The sequence below is a fragment of the Apostichopus japonicus genome, chromosome 19 (genome assembly GCF_037975245.1).
Source record: "Apostichopus japonicus isolate 1M-3 chromosome 19, ASM3797524v1, whole genome shotgun sequence".
Classification (NCBI taxonomy): Eukaryota; Metazoa; Echinodermata; class Holothuroidea; order Aspidochirotida; family Stichopodidae; genus Apostichopus; species Apostichopus japonicus.
The window spans coordinates 2,093,030-2,105,172 of record NC_092579.1 but is presented as its reverse complement, the minus strand read 5'-3'; positions in this window follow the sequence as shown (position 1 = coordinate 2,105,172).

The following is a 12,143-nucleotide window of genomic DNA, read 5'->3' as shown; positions in this document are numbered from 1 at the left end:
GCCGCCCACGGTGACCTTTAAAAGCGTTACCGTAGTCTTTTTTGTCACCCACATTTCCCACATTTTTTTATTGACGTGGAGGAGGGACTTGAGGGCACGCATGATGGTGGTGATCTCCATGTTCGATATGCGGGTGAACTGGCGGACCCATTTTAGAGTTGTGGTGAGGAGGTCCTCGGTTATGGATAGGTAGGAGTCAACTATGCTGAAGACTTAGAAGGATAGGCTGTTTTTTTTCTTTTAAGTTTCGGAACCATTCTAATACAGGGTGGGTATTTCTCCACTGGTTAACCTGGGAGGTTAGTCTCATCGCACTGTTGATACAATCTAGCATTTGTATACCCACTTTTCCTAGTTCATTTTTCATAGGGCTGATCAATCTGCATTTCGGGTTGTTTGCAGGTTTTCGGTTTGATGTACGACAGACACATTTTATAATGTCATGAACTTTACATGATTCATTGTTGTGATATACTTTAGACAAACTCTGTAACATGATGTACTTCACATGAACTATTAAATGCTACATTGAAATTTACTTTTTGATGTAATGCATTTCAGATGAACTCTTTAATGTGTTGTAGCCAACTTGGCACGAGTTCGTTATTGTGAACTCAGAGATTAAATATATAATATGATGACATCACATTAACTGTTTAATGTAATGTACTTCAGATGAACTCTTTAATGTGATGTAGCCTACTTCAGAAGATTTTTTTAATGCGAACTCAGATAACCTATAACATCTGACTTACTTCATCTTAACCATTTATATACATGATACACGACAGACGAACTCTTTAATGTGATATACTTTACATGAACACTTTAATGCAAAATGCTATTGATACATATGGTGACGTAGTTTATTTACCTTATAACACTTCATCATCATAATAAACAACATATGATATTGCTTATGAAATTACATTGTTTGTACATGTATTTGTTATTCCGTTATATCATGTTACGTGAATATGTTTTTGAAACAGGGATGCAAATAGTACGGAACCTTTGAGGTGTCACTGAGATATTGAAATACTGAATGAGTTTAGTATTTTCAATTCCAGATCTGAATATCTGACTATGAAGGCATTCAGTAATTGCAGTACTTAATTAATATCTTAACCAGAAATCCAAAGGAATTAATTGATTCTTTGCCACCTCTCATCATGAGAATATTTTTTGCATAATTGAAAACAAAATGTTGTAGCTTTGCCTTGTGTACTTGACGTGATCAGCTCATGTGGATGTACAGATCAAGTTCAAAGGTTTCGTTCTGGAGTTTACAGCTGTGAAATTACAAATAAGAACTAGCCAGTTGGTACAATTTCCTAATGCTAATACTTCTCTAAACTGTACGCCAATATCATGCTCTCAAAGCATTGGTATTGTCAGTACAAACAGTTCCTAACCTTGATTTGATGGAAACATGATATTCATACTGCTCGTACTGAAAATACAAGTGCTCTGAAGCAGGACATGACACTACAGTATAGAAACAATTGGTTGATAAGAACGCAAGTTACTGCACTTATTGAGAAAACAAGAATCTCCACTACACTATGCGGGTAGCTCTTGAATTCAAAGGCTTCCATGTGCTCTATGCAAGGAATCAGGAAGTCCAACCCGATACAGTAGAAGTCAGTAAAGTAGGATGAGGTGATCGACAGGGAGCTAGGACTGCTACACTGCAACTCAATACAACACCTTAGGGCGACCAACACCTCCGTTTACTCTATCAGTCTACGCGAGGCGAAAATATAAACATGACGGAATCACCGAAGACGCTTGTTTATTCTTTGGTTTCCATAGTACGGTTAGTACAGATTCAGTTCACCGAATCCACAACAAAGGAAGACAACTTATCAAGGCCTATCATTGTAATTGTGACCCTAATTCTTCGTCTTATAATCATTCAACATGTTGGCGTCGATCCATAATACAAATAACAACATGCAGAATTCCAACAACGTTTCCTATCTGTGTTGTTTTTGTCTTTGTTCCTGTTATCTTTCACGGGGTCTTGTTTTCTTTCCTGTGTAAGAATACAAGAATGTACAATTAATTTCCTTGTCATACGAAGGTCTAGGTCATGATCAAAAGTCCCTGGGGAAATTATATACAAATTTTAACTTCTCAAAATTCAGTCACTTTTGGCAATAGAAACCTCTGACCCATGTATTGTTGGAAAGGTATTGAAATGAGGTTTCCACTAAGAATTTTTATTTTTATTATTGAGCTAATTACGTTTGCAAATATGCATATGAGGTCATTCTAGATACACTGTACTTTGCTATGCCCAATTGAAATGATTTTGATGAAATCTTCTGGACTTTTCAAAGCTTGATGGGTTCATGACATATTATTAAATAAGTCAAATATAATTTGATGTTTTAATGTGGGGAATATGACTGATGGTTTGACGTGATGTTAAATTTTTATACGCGAATAAATTATAATCTTTTTTATGCTACCATATTTAGGGTTTACATCAAAGTCATGGTCTCCATGCTGTCAAGGGCTCCTCTGGAGTGGTAATTAGAGACTGTTGCGCATCCACATCATCTTTCACACCTCAGTTGTTGCTTTAACTGGTGCAAGGGTCTAATAAAAGGCTAATTAGTATGCACATAAATTAAAACTTGTACAAAAAATACACAAAAATGAGAAACGAATTGCTTTGACTTCAAATTCTTTATTTATACTTTAAAAACCAGTACATTCCCACCCCTCCCTCCCTCACCCACACACATCACTCCCCATAGCAACACCTATGTAATGTAAAAGCATACGCTTATTGAAAATAGATTTATAAACACTATAGTCCCAATCAAGGTTACAACAGTAAAGTAGGACAAGTTTCAATCAAATTTACCCCTCTGTAGTACTCTGCTACTCTGTTATATAAAATCGTATATAAATGTACATTACATCAGCATATACATAGTAAATAGACTTATAATCAATAGTCCCTCCATCAAGGTTGTGACAGTTAAATATGAAACTTTCCAACCAGTTGTAACCATACCTGAAGCCTCCCCTACTCTTCTCGGTGGTGGTGGTGTGGCACTACTGGTACCGGGCCTTCGATGGTCGACCCAGCGTCTCTTGGAGGGGGGTGCAGGTTTCTGTTCACCAGCAGTCCCCACATCTGTTAGGGGGGGGGGTGGAGGAATGGGCAGTGATATTCTGCAACCATGGATAAAGGTACAAAAACGGCAACCTACAATACACACATTTACTATACAAGACGGAGATGAGTTGGCTGAGGTTTGGGCATCCTTTTTATCCGAGTCCCATTTTCGTTCTCTTTTTTTGGCTTCGATGAAATCGTAACCTTTATAGTCATGCAGGTAGATGAGTGTGTTTGTGTGTGACGCCTTGCTTGTAAACAATCTCAGGGAGGGAAGCTTGCACCAAGCTCATATTAGATATGTAGGAGTATCACATTGACTAAAAAGACCCTACTGAATTTTTGGAGTTCATATGTCATTAAGGGTCACCAGGGGTCAAATTGTGAAAACTTTGTAAACACGATATCTCAAGAAGGGAAGCTTGGACCAATAGATCCCCTACACATCTAACATAAACTGGTCCAAGCTCCCCTTATTGAGATATCGTGTTTACAAAGTTTTCACAATTCCACCCCAAATGACCTTTGTCGTCTTTTTTTGTGCGATTTTCGAGATTTAGTGCCAAATATTAACTTCAGGTTTGGATGTAGTTACGTTGGGGAAATGACGAGGGCCGTTTGAGAAAATTAACTGTCGCTTAGTTAGCTTTGATTTAGGCAGTGTAATGGAGTAATAGCTATATTTTTTGGGCACCAATCTGCAGCTAAAAGACAAGGTAAATAATTGGGAAAAGTCGCTCGGTTCAAAGTATCGGTGAGGTAGTGCAATGGCTTAGGACTCGCGCACACCTAGCTACTGTATAGTTCATGCCTAATAATAGAGGAGCCGTAATGTTACAGAAGGTAAGCTATCTTCGTAGGTATTTTGCAGATGCTTTTTGTTTAATTGTTTGAGACACTACAATATGCATAGCTGCTTATTTATGATTCTGCGACAGGTTTTATTTTGTTCAACACTTACTTTTGGTGGAAAAAGTTTAAATTTCATACTGCACAGAAACATATTTGTCCAATGTGCAATTACGTATCACCATGTATCTGCCCAAGTGCCTAATATTTGTTCACAGAAATTATTGATGTTGTATAGCTGTACTATGGAGACTTGAACAGCAATCTTAGTGCAGAGTGAATTTTGCGCTTATGCGAGTATGTTTTAAGCACGGTGCCCAAATAGCAAGTATACTTTTAAAAATATTTTTCGAGGCCTGAGAAGAAGCCTGTTGCTTTTGGTAGAGATCAATTTGTATGCTGCATACAAGAAGAGTGTGCATCTCGGTTATCAGCTGCCAAATGATGTGGATAATGTTTGTCATATTTCAATGCTTTTTGCTGGACTAATTTGAAGTATGTTGTTCATCCTGCCTATACGTACAGCCTAGTATTTCACATTCATATGAGATTTTTCATGTAGCATCATCGAAACCACACTGCAGTTTGCTGTCTGGTTTATATATATTTGCCACGAGTTTAAATGCATTGTATGCAAATTAGGAAGATTCCATATGGCATATGGGGTGAACAGCATGTAGAATGTAGCACTGGTTTTTAGATTTATGCATTGGGTGGACTGAAACATTTAATACTCTTTTCCTTGCAACAGGGCACCAACCCAATAAACTTGAAGATCCTAATGTTTTCAAGTTTATTCATCTTTATCGATTACTTACTGAATTTCTATTTAATACCGGCATTAATTATCAGCCAATCACAATGCAGCTTCATATGCCAGTATTAAACAAATTAAAGAACGGTATTAATTCTAATATATGCGGACATAAAAAGCATAGAAGCATAAAGCATAGAAATAATATGGGCATTAAATAGAATTAATAGCGTAATGCTCTTCGAAGACTAACGGTTCAAAGCATTGCGAACTGGTAAAACATCGAACTGGGATTGAGGGTCAACATTTGTCAATAACCTACAAGTATCGTTCGCTTCTCGACGAAAATCATGCAAAAATTGTTCTTTGTCTGTCATGCGTGCCATTGCGTTGTATACTGTACCTTGCGTGCTCTGAGCTATTGTTAAACCCCCAGCGTGAAAGCAGCGTAGTTCTATTTAATGCCCGTATTAATTCTATGCTTTATGCTTCTATGCTTTTTATGTCCGCATATATTAGAATTAAAACCGTTCTTTAATTTGTTTAATACTGGCATATGAAGCTGCATGGTGATTGGCTGAGAATTAATGTCGGTATTAAATAGAATTAATACCGGTAATAATTTTAATTCGTACGGACATTAAATTAGCAATTATTTCCCGTATGGCCTACCATAAACGAACGCCTATGAACTAAAAGGACAAATGCTGTGTTTTGGTTTTCTTTGACCGAGTTATATTACGAAATGTATAGTTACGTCAACTTGTATGCACAACACTTCTGTGTCCAAACACGCTGCACCGTGCTCCACAAGCTCAGTGAACTGTGTGGGCTAATCGTCGTGTTGTGATTGTGTCCACAAGGGAATTTTAACCGGGGCAGAGACGGATGAGGGACACTGCCACATCGATTATCATAGACAGATCTTGTCACCGTCATCAAGTACATATGGGCCTGATGATATGACGCTAATACACAGCATTTCTATGCAGCAATATCCGGTTCGAGTCGTTGCGGTGTGCTGAGAACATTCATAAAATTATCTATGAAGGTTCTTAGTATATCGCCCTCTGCTTGTTTTGATTTTACCGACTGGTCGTTTTTGCCTGCTATTCGTTTTGATTCTGTCTCAACGTACGTTTTGATTTATGGGAAAACTTTCAACGGTGGGGGCGATCTTTCATTTAGTTCTGGCAATCATGTCGTTTATCGATGGCTTAGTGTAGTTTAATTTGGTTATTTTTGGTTATTTGGTGCATCTTTTTCTTTTATTAGCTGTATGATCATGTTAATTTTCTTCGTTTTGGTCTTTTTCTGTGTTCTTTTCTTGTTTAGAATGTTTCAACTCTATATCCTTTCAGTCTATTGGTAATGCACTATATTCTTTTTATTGTTCCTTTTCATCTTTGTTCTTGTATGGTTGTTTCTTGTTTTACGTTTATTTTTCGTCCAACTTGACGCCACGCAACTGTGGTTGTCCGAAATTCGATACGATCAAAATGCTTGAGTTGCTAGGTATTACTCACAATGTGGAGACGCTATTGCTAAATTGTTTGTACTTAACAGTTTGTACAAAAGTGCTTCTCACTGTGACGGTTCTGGAGAGGTAACAATCTTGATGGGAGGGTGAGGCAAAAAAAAACAAAAAAAAAACACAATTTTTGAAGACATTTCCTCCCAATTACAGAGCCATCTATCCACATATGTCTTTGAGGCATCGTGATCACATTTCACCAGTTCTGGCGAATCTGCACTGGATTCCGTGTGACTACAGGGTTAGATTCCGAATCCTGACGTTTGCCTACAAGTGCCTTCACCAGTCGTCACCGGCCTACTTACGTGACCTCATCACTCAGTACCAACCGCGTCGCACACGCACGTTCATCATCTGACAAGTCTATTCTGGCGTCGAAACCTTCCAGCAAGAGAATTGGAAACCATGCCTTCAGTCACACTGCTCCTGAACTGTGGAACAAACTCCCGTCAAACATTCGGAATGCATGTTCTGTTTCTACCTTTAAGTCTTTGTTGAAAACGCATTACTTCAAGGAAGTCTATGGTTAATTGTTGTATAGTTTACTTGTTTGTTCAGCGCATTGAGCTTCGGGATATTGCGCTCTATAAGTACTGGTGTAATAATAATGATGATAATAATAATAATCCAATAAGGTTACAAAAAAACATTGCAAATGCCATGCTGTAATGCTTTAAAGCATTGTGAACACTTAAAGAAATGTTGGGCTACATGTGTTAGCTCCTTTTAATGGACTCGGGGGCAGGAGCTTGGAAAAGGGGTGTTCAATGTGATATTGTGTATGGTGTACGGAGATGGCAGAAACCAGTCGAGTATTAAAGTCCTCATCGACGCGTCTCTATCATCAAGGGTACCAGGTCTAGCAAACCTTTCATATAAGAGCCAGGGCTGAAGAGGTTATTGTTTGTGAAGGTAATTTAGTTACTGTGTCAAAATCCAAATGCTGAGGGGGGCTGCAGCAGCACTGCAGCCAGGCTGCTAAGACATAGTTCACAATAGACACTACTGGTATGCAGTGGTAATCTCTATTGTACTTTGTAATTGATTTGTACTTGAATCAAGCAAGTGTGATGCACATTGATATCATCCAGTTGCAATGTACATTCAGTCACTACAAGCTGCTGCATGTAAATCCCACACACTGTGAAGTTTTTCTTTTGTAGCAAGCAAGTGTGATGTCACATTGATCAAACTTATTTTCCCCCATGACTTCTTTCTTTCGTGACATTTTTGTGTCCAAGACTGTGAAACAATGTGTCACTGTTGTCAACCATGAAAAATTCGCGAAAATGCAAAACACAACCAGTTCTATCATTACATGACACTGCCAATGTGATGCCATTAGAAGTCATGATAATAGTATTAACTTAAGCAAACAACAGGAAGTCATCACTTTTGGAGGACATCAACAAACAATGTGAAAAAATAGTAAGCATTTGGCTTGAAAATCTCCTCTGTTGAATCTTGACTTTGAGACATTTAAGTGTGATAATGAAGACCAAATTAACAGAGACTGATAATAAAACGATGCCTACCTCATGGTAGCCAAGGAATGTGTCAATTTTCTAGGTATGGGGTCCAAAACACCTCCCAATTTTCGTAATCTGCAGCAAAGGTACCAGGTTTATCATGCAAGGTTTGCTTTTCCCCAAGTACAACTCCCCCCCCCCCCCAAAAAAAAAAAATGTTTCCTTGTTTATACACAAACTTTGTTTGATTTCCTGAATGTCAAAGTACAGCCTTAAGTTGGGTTCTTCCTTTTGAAAACATAAACGTAACTGGTTTGCCATATGTTGTATCAGCGTGGGAGTATGATAGAATACATCATAATTTACTGGGTTCAAGGTCATACAATGGTTATCGGGATAGATGTTGGCTGAATTTGATGTTGAATTTGTTGGTGAAGAGTATGCAACCATGGCTATTGGCAAATACTATGCTGAACTCTAGCTGAGCTCGAACTGGTCAGGTGTGGGCAAACTTACAAGTACCATGGGAGATCAAGACATCATTTTCAATACATGTAGGACACATCACTTGAAAACTTCTCCCAGTGCTTTAGGGACCTTGGTTTACATTGCCACCTCGGGGGATAAATAATGATAGTACCGAATGTACAAGGCAGAAAAGAAGAAAAGCTCATTCCACTGGAAATGGAATGCTTATATTAAACTGTTATCAGTATAAATGCTATGTTTGAGTAAATGCTTTGAAAAGACAAGCAAACTTGGATAATGTTATTAACGGAATAAAATTGAAAACTGTATGGAAGAAACCATACTAGTTGCATTGAACACTGCAAAGCACAGACTCTAGTTTTCTTGATGGGTCATGGATCCACTAACAATTAAATGACTAAGAGCATTTACCATAGAAATAAACTTTGAGGCATAGGATTAAGTTCAAATTCACACAAATAAATGAAAAGGTGATTCTTTAGAAATTTTGGTGGTTTAGCTAATCCCTTTCAAGTTTTGTATACAGCACACAGATATACACCCAACTAGATCAATGTCATGTAAATTGTAAACGACATTACTGAGAAAGGTTTTCTACTTACTATAAAATAACTCCTTGTCCAATGAACTCAAAAACTTCTTCAGTGCTGTCCAATCTGGTTTTCCAAAACTTAGTCTTAACAGCAACGATGCAACATAATTGAGGCAAACTATTCAATTAATAACTGGTTATAATTGATAAACTAGAAGTAAACCTTTGTCTATTTGTTAACACGTAATACTTTGTTTAGTTTGCATATGATAATTATAAATTCTATTGTAAATCTTTACCTTTCATTTTTATTACAAAGTCTCAAATTTAAAGATTAGTCTGTAAGTGATGAGGGAAAGGTTTATGCTATTTACCTGCAGTCAAAATATTGCAAAAGTTGCATGTAGGAGGGCAAGTCTGGGACATCCTCTGATTAAAATGGCGTCAACAAGTCTTTGTGGGCCCTGCGGTTACAACAGAGGAAGATGATGTGCTGCTCTGTGTTCCTTTTTACTAAGAAGGAAATCTAGCTCTATGAAGGCTGCATCTTGCAAATACTTTGGGCTGAGCACTCGTCAGAAAATAACTTTCAACATTTTTATAGGGTAGAATATAAAATAGCAAACTTGTTTAGTGATCATTATAAATAGCGCAATATGTTGGGCACATTTATTAGTATACTGCTTATTCACACGAAAGAAAATAACCTGGCTATAAAAAATTCTTTACACTCAGTGACACCTGACAGACTTACGGACTCATAATGCGATCAAATGTTGACGGTGTCAAATATCACTTTTTTGGTACTATTGTGTATAAATAATCATACAAATATGACAATGGACTATTCTTTGCCAAGTTTTGGCCCATTTGCGGAAGTGAAGCAAATAAAAACTCAAAAGCATTGCTCGTGTCTGGTCTTTGTTTATAGGGAAACCAAACCATTTACGAGATGCATTTGCAGGATATATATAAATATATATATATATGTATATATATATATATATTTATATTTATATATATATATTTATATATATATAGTTATTGGAAGTAAAAAAGCCAATGTTGGGTTTTTGCAGAGCTTCGAGCAAAACTAGCTCTTCTTCAATGAATGATCACCGAAAGTGACAAGGAGTAGCAGGAATTGAAACTATTTTATAGAGAAGATTGTCGGCATGGTTGTGAAGTCAAAGCGACTTACTGATTTCTGCTGGATTTAGCAGAAGCTTTGGAAAATCGGATTATTTTAATCCGTGTCGGATTATTTTAATCCGATTCCGTCGTAATTGCAAAGGAATTTTTTTGGTTTATCTTAGACAGCAAATCGTTTCTGATGTTTAAACCGAATGGTGCAGTGGTGTCAGCACTCAATGGTAACAACTGCACTTTTGGTGGTGTTGCATGCGGTTTGTATCTCTTTGCGACGGAATCTGCGAGACCTGGTTCTTTTTGAGGTTTCAAGGTTTCAATTCAAGTAAATCTAGTTGGGTTTTACCATAAGACTTAAATTACCCCTCTTTGGGTGACATTATCCCTCTTCAATTTTGTGAAATTGTCTTGAATCAAGGGTTTGTGAGAGGTTCAAGCATATTTTGGAGATGGAGTAAAGCTTTCTTTCTAGCACCACTACATGGTAATTGACTTGTGTGCATTTTGTTTTAAATAACAACATCAAAACTGTTGATGTAAGTTGCATATATATTCAGTAAGATTAATAGGATTACCTGGGAAAGCCGAGACAAGCAGTACATCAACTTTTTGTTTTACTTTCAACTTGCAAATGTCTCCAAGGTAGTACTCTATTTCACAGTCTTCGCTGGGTGTTTACACTCCTATAGTATCCCGCATAAACAAACCAGGATCCGATGCTCCATCAGTCATCTTGAATGTTTGTTCTGGGCATGATTAAAGATAATTTTTTGAGTTCAATGTCTTTGCTTCAGGACAGGTCTGTTGACAATATTTTAGTAATCAGGTTAAGATTGTTTTGATTGAGTTCAATACACCCCGCAACGGGTAATGAAAATACTGACACACGACTCGATATGTTTGTGTCTTAATCTTCCTGATAGCAAATCAATAATGCCAATATAGTCATCGTAATGAGGCAGAACTCAACAAATATGTACATTCAAGACTAATGAACACAATTACTCGGACTTGTTTCAAAGCACCACTAAGCTAACAACTAGAACTGAGGTTTGCATTGTTATGGCATTGTTATATATAAGCTAACTTACTTACCTGCTAGCTGTTACTCTTCTCAATTTATAAGTACTACAACAAACCTCACCATTTAAACACTGCACTACATACTACTTAATTGAACCTGCCACAATTTCATGGAACAGTAACGGGCCAACTAGTGTGCTGCTAAGTTGACTGAAAAGCTTGTCCTTGTCAACACAGTCAATCCTCTTGTGGCCAACCTGACTTAGCCCAATGATAAATCATTCAGTTGACATATGCGAAACAATGCAAAGATAAATAAACAGACTAAATATGTAAAGGCCAGAAACGTGTTAGTCGTCTTTTTGTCTGGCTTTATATGGCCTTTCTCCAGATAATTTCCAGATAAAACGTATTTGGCTTGACCTGTGGTTAGAAAATTCTCCATCTACTTGACTGTAAATAACATGAACTATGCCTATGTACTTACACTGAGAACCAGTGATTGATTTTGTCGAATTTTGAAATGAATGCACAGAAATGTTAAAATTGCCATTAACTCCTTATATGCAGGGGCGTATCCAGGATTTTCTAACCGGGGGGGGGGGGGGCGAATTACTATCTAAGCGGAGCGCCACCATCGGTTGGCGCCCAGCGTACAAGAAAATATCTGGATTTGACACCCCCAGATCACCGGAAATGGCACATCTCGGGCTTGAAAATGACCAACTAGATGTTCACTATTACCTGAGTAACTAAGTATTTTCCCAATATTTTTTTCTCCATCCGTAACCTTTTTGAAGATTGTCACCAGTCACACATCATGTTCGACCTTATCGCATCTCCTGTGGATCATTGATTTTGTAGGTTATTCTACGTCGCGGCCCACAATACCCGTCAGCCCCACTTTTCAAGGTTTTAAGCCCATTCGTTCAGAATTTGAAAATTCACACTTCTCGTGAAATCAATTCACTTCAAAACATACCCATAATGTTGAACAAAATTTCATCTATGGACAGCCAATACAGAAAAACCTCCATGTTTAGGAATATTTGTCAGGGAAATTTCGAAAATTCAGACACAGTTAACATACTGGTGCATGGGCGCAGATCAGTCTTGGATAATGGTGGGGACGCATGTCTGTTCTCTGATACTATCTAAGCGGAGCGCGACCATGGGTTCGCGCGTAGCTTACAAGAAATTTTTGGCAA